The 9,811-nt window shown below is 44.2% G+C and overlaps 1 protein-coding gene across 7 annotated transcripts in view; it reads left to right on the top strand.

The window, feature by feature from the left end:
- The first annotated feature begins 3,040 nt into the window (after nucleotides 1-3,040).
- The window catches only part of tex10 (testis expressed 10), a 128,199-nt gene continuing 121,428 nt past the window's right edge, over nucleotides 3,041-9,811 (top strand). For 2 of the 7 annotated variants that reach the window (XM_085988204.1, XM_085988203.1), the window contains exons 1-2: nucleotides 3,094-3,110; nucleotides 3,476-3,953. The gene's annotated coding sequence lies outside the window, so the exon portion shown is untranslated. Of the gene's footprint in view, nucleotides 3,111-3,460; nucleotides 3,954-9,811 lie in introns of those variants that run through there. The other 5 variants (XR_015078419.1, XM_085988202.1, XM_085988198.1 and 2 more) reach the window with 5 other exon arrangements.

Here is a 9,811-nt window from a genome sequence, read left to right as displayed (position 1 = left end):
CCCCTTTCATTACTCCCCCCCCTTTCACTACTCCCCCCCCCTTTCACTACTCCCCCCCCCTTTCACTACTCCCCCCCCCTTTCACTACTCCCCCCCTTTCACTACTCCCCCCCCTTTCACTACTCCCCCCCCTTTCACTACTCCCCCCTTTCACTACTCCCCCCCCTTTCACTACTCCCCCCCCTTTCACTACTCCCCCCCTTTCACTACTCCCCCCTTTCACTACTCCCCCCCTTTCACTACTCCCCCCTTTCACTACTCCCCCCCTTTCACTACTCCCCCCCCCTTTCACTACTCCTCCCCCCCCCCCTTTCACTACTCCCCCCCCCCCCCTTTCACTACTCCCTTCCCCCCCTTCACTACCCTTCCCCTTTTCTCCCCCCCCCCCTTCACTACTCCCTTTTCTCTCTCTCCCCCCCCCTTCACTACTCCCTTTTCTCCCCCCCCCCTTCACTACTCCCTTTTCCCCCCCCCCCCCTCTTCACTACTCCCATCTCCGCCTCCTTCTGTGATCCCCACCATCACAGAAGCCAGTCTTCAGCCAATTCAATTCACTCCACTCCATGCGATATCAGGAAATGGCTGAAAGCTATGGGCCCGACAACATCCTGGCTGTACTGCTGAAGTCTTGTGCTCCAGAACTAGCTGCACCTCTAGCCAAGCTGTTCCAGTACAGCACTGGCACCTACCCGACAATGTTGAAAATTGCCCAGGTATTTCCTGTCCCAAAAAGCTGAACAAATCGAATCCGACCAATTACTGCCCCATCAGTCTACTCTCAATCATCAGTAAAGTGACGGAAGGTGTCATCGACAGTGCGATCAAGTGGCACTTACTCACCAGTGACTTGTAGTGGCAAGTAACAGTCGTGCCATGCCAGTGCCAGGCAATGACCATATTCAACAAGAGAGAGTCTAACCACTGTGCTTTGACGTTCAACAGCAGGACCATCGCCAAATCCCCCATCATGAATATCCTGGGGTTCACCATTGATCAGAAACTTAACTGGACCAGCCACATAAATACTGTGGCTATAAGTACAGGTCAGATCCTGTGGCGAGTGAGTCACCTCCTGACTCTCCCAAGCCTTTCCACATCTACAAGGCACAAGTAAGGAGTGTGATGGAATACTCTCCACTTAGCTGGATGAGTGCAGCTCCCAACAACTCTGAAGAAGCTTGACGCCATCCAGGACTAAGCAGCCCGCTTGTTTGGCACCCCATCCACCACCTTAAACATTCACTCCCTCCACCACCAGCGCACCATGGCTGCAGTGTGTACCATCTACAAGATGCACTGCAGGAACTCGCTAAGGCTTCTTCGACAGCACCTCCAAGCCCGTGACCTCTACCACCTAGAAGGACAAGGGCAGCAGGCGCTTGGGAACACCACCACCTGCAGGGACAGAGGGACCTGGGAGTTGATGTGCATTGGTCCCTGAAGGTGGCAGGACATATTGAGAGAGTGGTTAACAAATTATATGGGATCTTGGGCTTCATAAATAGAGGTATTGAGTACAAAAGTTGAGAAGTTATGCTGAACCTTTATCAAGTGCTAGTTAGGCCACAACTGGAGTATTGCGTCCAGTTTTGATCACCACACTTTAGGAAGGATGTGAAGGCCTTGAGAGGGTGTAGAGAAGATTTACCAGAATGGTTCTGGGGATGGGGGATCTTGGCTACAAGGACAAGTTGGAGAAGCTGGGTTAGAACAAAGGAGGTTGAGGGGTGATTTGATAGAGGTGTACAAGATTATGATGGGATTGGATAGGCTAGATGGGGAAAGGCTGTTCCCATTAGTTGATGGTACATGACTAAGAGACACAGATTTAAGCTTTTGGGCAAGAGATACAGGGGGATGTGAGGGAAAACTTTGTTACACCGTGTGGTGATGACCTGGAATTCGCTGCCGATGGGAAGTGGAGACACTCGTTGTTTTCAAGGGGCGACTGGATAGGCACTTGAGGGAAATAAACTTGCAGGGCTACAGGGATAGAGCGGGGGAATGGGACTGACTGGATTGCTCTGAGAGCCGGCATGGACTCGATGGGCCAGATGGTGGCCTCCTGTGCCGTTATGACTCCTTTAAGTTCCCCTCTAAGTCTTGCACAATCCTAAGTTGTAAATATATTGCCGTTTCTTCATAGTCGCTGGGTCAGAATTCTCAAACTCCCTCCCTAACAGCACTCTGGGAGTCCCTTCACCACATGGACTGCAGCGGTTCAAGAAGGTGGCTCACCACCACCTTCTCGAGGGTAACTAGGGGATGGGCAATAAATGCTGTCCTGACAGCAACGCCCACATCCTGTAAACGAATTAAAAAAAAAATATATATATTTTCCATTAACCCCTGGAATGTTGGATGAAGACCAGATCAGACTTGGCTCTGATGACCCCTGCAGTTTAGTGATCGACCATCACTCACTGTTGAACCTTATCTGTGAATAATAGCCACTTGGGCAAGACATCAAAGGATGACCAGAACCTGTGGAATCGCACTCCAATAAGACCTCTGATCCCTTCTAGTTTCCTCAACATCTGTTCCTCTAAACTTACCCCTGTCCTACAGTCTCTCTTCCTCCAAATACATCTTTTTCTTTGGAAATAAGAAACATGATCCCAGTACCCTTCCATCTATCACTCTGTTGTCCTTGGGTTGGTACTTGTAAAGTTTGGCAACTGTTAACTTTTTAATCAATTTTCACCAGTATGATTATCTGGCATGGACATTGCATTAGTGATTTTTGTTGACTGCGTTAAGCATTTGGAACTTTGCTCTTGAGCATTTTGCTGAATCGTTTGTCACTGCCATAGATATCTACAAAGCCTTTAACAGCATTGCAAATGGAATGGCTTTGGCAACCTAAGTGTTTCTTTTTATAGTTACCCATCATCATCCTATGATATTGCAGACCAAGGAAATAATTAGGTCAAGCAAGGTTAGAAAGGCAGTGTGGAAAATGATTGTATTTAGGGGAGGGAGTGTGGTGCTGGGGATCTCTCTTAAAGAGTTGGTTTTCTTGCTTGGGAGTGGGAGGGGAAGTACCTGGGAGAACTCTGCTGGTCTTCATATGGAGACACAATTTTTGAGGGTATCCCTCCACTCCAAAGGTACTTTAAAAATACTATACATGTTCTTTTGTTATGGATATGCTGCACATGTAAATTAATTCCAGATCAGCAAAACTGGTGTGTTCTCTGTATGGGATAGAGTATAAACTGGGATTTGTAAAGGATTTACTGAAACTGATGCTAATCTACTCCAATAAATGTTTAATTTAATAACCTATTTATCTCCGATCGAGTGTGCCACAACTGAATTTGTAATCCCCAAGGTAGATAATGTGGGAAAATTACATGGCTGCATAATTGTGTTTTTCTGTGTCCTGCTTGTTAACGAACTTCATAAATGGATGCAGTACCATTCAGTTGCTGATTGTGGCACTACTGAGCTATGAAATGTTATTTTTTTCAAGAAGTAAAATCCTGCAAGTGCTGGACATCTGAAAGCAAAAACAAAAAAAGCTGGAAATATTCAGGTCAGGCAGCATCTGTGGAGAAACGAAAGTCGTCGGTTGAGATTTCAGGTGCAAGACTGTTCCTCGGGACTGGAAGATATTACAGATGAACAGCACTTGAAAAATAATAGAACAGCAAAAAGGGAAAGAAAGAAAAAGAAACACATGAAAAGAAATACAATGATCTGTGAAGTGTTTGGGTGGAGAACCAGGAGATGGTGAAGTGATATTGGCAAGAGACAAATGGAAGCAAAATGAGTTGGTTACCCCAATGTAGAGGAGCCCACATTGTGAGCAGCAAATACAGGTTGACGGACCTAATCGGCGGCAGCACTTAAACTGAGCGGGAGACTGAGACTAGTGTGGACCTGAGAGGCGGCAGCTCAGACGATTTCAACAATAACAAAAACCAAGGAGTGACATCACAGGACAACAGGTAGGTGATTGGTGGGTGAGTACAGGAAACTTTGTGCTATCCGGCACCCACGGGACCGAGCTGCTGCCGTTGCCTCAAAACTTCCGTACTCTCCAGAGTTGATGTTGAGAGATACGGAGATTCTTATCTCCGTATTTGACAACAAACACTGTTGCTTAGCAACAGCACAAAGTTTCCTGTATTAACATATTTTCTCTCTATCCTAGGACAGTGGTTTAAACTCGTAGCTGGAAACTATAACGTACTTTATTAAATTTATAACTTAACTATTTAAACTAATATAACTATAATAACTATAAATAGTCATTGAATAAAGACTTTTAACTAATTAAAATTAAACAGCGAGAGGCGCGGGATCAGCGGCATTTTAAGGAGCCTTCCAACAGAAAAATCAAGGAGTGACCTCACGGCAGCAGGTAGGTGATTGGTTGGTGAGTATTACAACTTTTTTTTCATCTCTAAGCTAGCTAAAACACTGTAAATTGCTACAAGTTTACTTGATTAAATTAGTAACTAAAACTCGATGAACAAATTAATAAAACTAAAGTAATTGGGAGAAAAATAATTAATTCACTAATCAAATAAATAAAGGTTAGATAGACATGGCAGGGCAGGTGGTGTGCCATAACTGCAGCATATGGGAGTTTGTGGCGATCAGTGAGATCCCGAGCAATCACATCTGCGGTACATGTCTGCAGCTCGAGGAACTTCGGCGTTGAGCTGGGGTACGAGGTGCAGACATTGCGGGGCATCAGGGAGGGGGAGAGTTACCCGGACGCTTTGTTCCAGGAGGCAGTCACACCTTTTAGATTAAGTAGTACTTTAGAGTTTTTCAGTGGTCAGGGACAGGAGGTTGTGACTGCGAGTCAGGAAGGTATGGGGACCCAGGATGTAGTGATGGAGGAGCCTCGGCCCTTGTCTTTGACCAACAGGTATGAGGTACTTGCTACCTGTGTGGATGAGAACAAGGACTGCAGGGTGGATGAGCAAACTGACCATGGCACCATGGTGCAGGAGGCCATTCAAGTGGGGGGAGTGAAAAGGAATGTAGTTGTGGTAGGGGGCAATATAGTCTAGGGAATAGATACTGTTCTCTGCAGCTGCGACCGGGAGTTCCGACGGTTGTGTTTCCTGCCAGGGTTAAAGACATCTCCTTGCGGCTGGAGAAGAACTTGGAGTGGGAGGAGGAGGATCCAGTTGTCATGGTCCACATAGGAATCAACGACTTAGGTAGAACTAAGAATGAGGTTCTGCTGAGGGAGTTTGAGGAGCTAGGATCCAAATTAAAAAGCAGAACCTCAAAGCTAATAATCTCTGGATTGTTGCATGAGCCATGTGCAAATTGGCATTGGGACAAACAGATTAGAGGTTTAAGTGTGTGGCTGAGTGGTGTGGGAAGAAGGGGTTTCAGTTCATGGGGCACTGGCACCAGCACTGGGAAAAGAGGGAGCTGTTCCGTTGGGACGGTCTCCACTGGGCTGGGACCAGTGTCCTAGAGAATCGAATAACTAGGGCAGTAGATAGGCTTTTAAACTAATGAAGGGGGGTGTGGGAGGATGCAGGAAAGAGTAAATTTAAAAGCAGCAAGAGGAATGTCAAGGCTCTAGAACAGAGCAGAGTTTTGGTTAAAAATGAGCAGAATGGGTCAGGAAGAGACAGTGTAGCAGGTAATAGGGCATCAGTGACTAAGGTGACATCAGGGGAAAAATAGAAAAAAGTCAAAGTTAAGGGCATTATATCTGCGTGAAACATTTGCAACAATATAGATGAATTAATAGCGCAGATAGAAATTAATAGGTTTGATTTAATAGCCATTACGGAGACGTGGTTGCAAAGTGACCACGGTTAGGAACTAAATATTCCAGGATACTTAACTTTTGGAAGCGATGTGCAAAATGGAAAAGGAGGAGGGGTAACCCTGATAATAAAGGATGGGATAAAGACAGTAGAGAGAAAGGATCTTCGCTCCGAAAATCAAGAAGTAGAATCAGTTTGGGTGGAGCTAAGAAATAGCAAGGGGCAGAAAACATTGGTGGGAGTTGTTTGTAGGCCCCCAAACAGTAGTTGTAATGTAGGGCAGAATATAAATCAGGAAATTGGAGGCGCATGTAACAAAGTTAATATAGTGATCATGGGGGACTTTAATCTACATATATAGACTGGGCGAATCAAATTTGCATTAATAGTGTTGAGGAAGAATTCATCGAATGTATACAAGACAGTTTTCTAGATCAGTATGTTGAGGAACCAACTCGAACAGTCTATTTTAGATCTAGTATTGTGCAGTGAGAAAGGGTTAATTAATAACCTTGTAGTAAAGGGGCCTTTAGGGAAGAGTGACCATAATATTATAGAATTTTATATTGAGTTTGATAGTGATTTAGTTAAATCCGAAACTAGGGTCTTAAATCTAAACCGAGCAAACTACATAGGTATGAGGGGCGAGTTGGGTAAGGTAGATTGGGAAACTACATTTAAAGGTATGATGGGAGATGGCATTTAAAGAAATAATACATAATTTACAACAAATGTACATTCCTTTTTAAGTCACAGAAACCGCACAGGAAAAGTGGTCCAACTGTGGCTAACGAGAAGTTAAGCATAGTATTAGATCAAAGGAAGAGGTTTATAATGTTGCCAAAAAGAGTAGTAAGCCTGAGGATTTTAGAATTCAGCAAAGGAGGACCAAGAAATTGATACGGCAAGAGAAAAAAGAATAAATTAGCAAGAGACATAAAAACAGATTGTAAATGTTTCTTTAGGTATGTATAGGAAACTCTTTGGTATCCGGCACCGACGGGATGGTGCCAGTTGATTAAAAATTCCAGATGATGGAGAGGGTTATTTACCGAGGCTATTTTTAACAAACAAAAATTTAAAAATCAAGAAATGTGCAGTATACAGTAATTGGGTACTCACCTCCAGAATGTTGTTAAATGGATGGTGGAAGATGCTTAAGTACAGTACTGCCAGTTGAGGGTAATCCATAACTCTTTAATTAACAGTAAAACAAAACTTGTACAGTAAATGACCGTATACAGTACTGTAGTTAACTGTACAGTTATTCCAAGTCCTTTTGTTTGGACCAACTTTTGGGAATTCCATAATGAAAGTTGGGGGAGATAATTCACGATAAAGATGGAGAGACGCACAAAAAAATGGTGGATCGGGAGACACTACCGGCAGTGCGGGAGACACGCAGAAAAATGGTGGATCGGAAGAGACTCCCGGCAGCGCTGGAGAGTCCAACTCCTGTTATTGAGGTGTTCGGACTTCCGACAGCGCCTAGAAGCCGAGTAGTGGCAGTTTGGAGAACTACCCCCACTGACAAACTCAGCCACTGTGGGAGAATCCGACTCGGACTTGGCAACATTTCCGGTTATTGAGGTGTTGTTTTCTGAGTGTGAATTTTGCCGGTTAATAGAGAATTCTGGATATTTAGGTGCCGTTTAAACGAGAGTTTCCTGTAAATAGGAAGAGATTAGTGAAAGTAAACGTGGGCCAATTAGAGGCAGAGACAGGAGAAATTATAACGGTCCATAAGGAAATGGCAGAGACATTAAACAAATACTTTGTATCTATCTTCACAGTAGAAGACACAAACATTCTGGAAATAATGGGGAACAAAAGGTCTAGAGAGAATGAGGAACTTAAAGAAATCAGTATAAGTGAAGACATAGTACAGGAAACTTTGTGCTATCCGGCACCGACGGGACCGAGCTGTTGCCGTCCCATCAAAGTTGCTGGACAAACCAGCGCTAATGTTGAAACATACGGAGATTTTGAGCTCCGTATCTGGCAACAGCTTCTAAACAGTTGGCCGTACCTTGCAAGCGTCTCTGTAGCTTAGCAACAGCTTCAGCAAGACCTTGCAGAGCCTGACTGGTGGGGAAAAAAAGCAACAAAAAGAAAAAAAAACCTAACGAAACGGCTCCTGATTTTTGCCGGTGGCTCGAGCATTCCGGACAGTTAACCTCCGGATAAACCGAAGTTTCCTGTACTGGAGAAATTAATGGGACTAAATGGTGACAAATCCCCATGACCTGACAACCTGCATCCTAGGGTTTTAAGAGGTAGCTGCAGAGATAGTGGATGCACTGGTATTAATCTTCTAGAATCTAGGGAATTCTGGAACAGTCCCCAAGGATTGGAAGGTAGCAAACGTAACCCTGCTATTTAAGAAAGGAGGAAGAGAAAAAACTGAACTATAGGCCAGTTAGCCTGGCATCCGTATTAGGTAAAATGCTCGAATCTATTAAGGAAGTGGTAACTGGGCACTTTGCCTAATCATAATATAGTATAGTATGGATAAACAAAAACCAGTGGATGTAGTGTATTTTGGATTTTCAAAAAGCATTCGATAAGGTGCCACACAAGAGGTTATTACACAAAATTAGAACTCATGGGATTGGGGGTTAATATATTAGCATGGATTGAGGTTTGGTTAACGGACAGAAAATAGAGTAGGGTTAAACAGGACTTCTTCAGGTTCGCAGGCCGTAACTTGCGGGTTACCGCAAAGATCAGTGCTTTTAGCCTCCGCTATTTGCAATCTATATTAATGACTTGGATGAAGGGACTGAGTGTAGGGACTGAGTGTAACGTATCCAAGTTTGCTACTGATAACAAAGTTAGGTGGGAAAGTAAGCTGTGAGGAGGACGCAAAGAGGCTGCAGAGAGATATAGACAGGTTGACTGGGCAAGAACATGGCAAATGGAATACAATGTGGGGAAATGTGAAGTTATCCACATTGGTGGGGAAAAACAAAAAAAGAATATTTTTTGAATGGCAAGAGACTGGGAAATGTTTGCATTCAGAGGGACCTGGGTGCCCTTGTACATAAATCACAGGAAGTTAACATGCAGGTACAGCAAGCAATTAGGAAAGCAAATGGCATGTTAGCTTCTGTTACCAAGGGATTAGAGTATAAGAGTAAATAAGTCTTACTACAGTTATACAGGGCATTGGTGAGGCCACACCTGGAGTACTATGTACAGTTCTGATCTCCTTACCGAACGAAAGACATAGTTGCCTTAGAGGGAGTGCAGCGAAGGTTCACTAGACTGGTTCCTGGGATGAGGGGATTGCCCTATGAGGAGAGATTAAGTAGACTAGGCCTTCTATTCCTTGGGGTTTAGAAGAATGAGAGGTGATCTCATTGAAACATAACATTCTTATGGGGCTTGACAGGGTTGATGCTGGGAAAAAGTTTGCCCTGGCTGGGAAATCTAGAACACGGGGTCACAGTCACAGAATAAGGGGTCGGCCATTTAGGACTTGAGATGAGGAGAAATTTCCTTACTGAAAGGGTTGTGAATCTTTTAAGTTCTCTATCCCAGAGAGCTGTGGATGTTCAGTCGTTGAGTATATTCAAGAGAGGTCAATAAATTTTTGGGAACAAGGGGAATTAAGGGATATGGGGATAGTGCGGGAAGGTAGAAGTGTTGAGGTAGAAGATCAGCCATGATCTTGTTGAGTGACTGAGCAGGCTTGAAGGGCCAAATGGCCTACTCCAGCTCCTATTCTTTTGTTGTAAGTACATGTGAATTGTTGTCTCTCTCAGGAGTGTTTGGGGCCCTGGACTGTGGTGTGGGAGGAGATGTTGTATCTCCTGCGCTTGCATGAAGAGGTGCCAGGGTTATGAGAGCAGGGGCTTTGTAAGCATAATGTAGGAATTAACACTTGATTGTTGTGCTGTTATCAAATTTATTTTGCATCTCTGCTATAATTAAGTATGTATTTCATAGTTTTCACTACACTTTTTTCCTCTCCAAAAAGGTTCCGACTCATACTGGGTTATGATGCAGGCCATTTTTCATGTGTGAACCTAACCAGTGAGTTTGGAAGGCGATTTGAC

This window comes from Somniosus microcephalus, chromosome 5 (assembly GCF_052327205.1).
Source record: "Somniosus microcephalus isolate GS21.2 chromosome 5, FLI_Smic_1.0, whole genome shotgun sequence".
Classification (NCBI taxonomy): Eukaryota; Metazoa; Chordata; class Chondrichthyes; order Squaliformes; family Somniosidae; genus Somniosus; species Somniosus microcephalus.
Note: the sequence above shows the minus strand (reverse complement) of the source record. Positions and strands in the feature narration are given on the sequence as shown.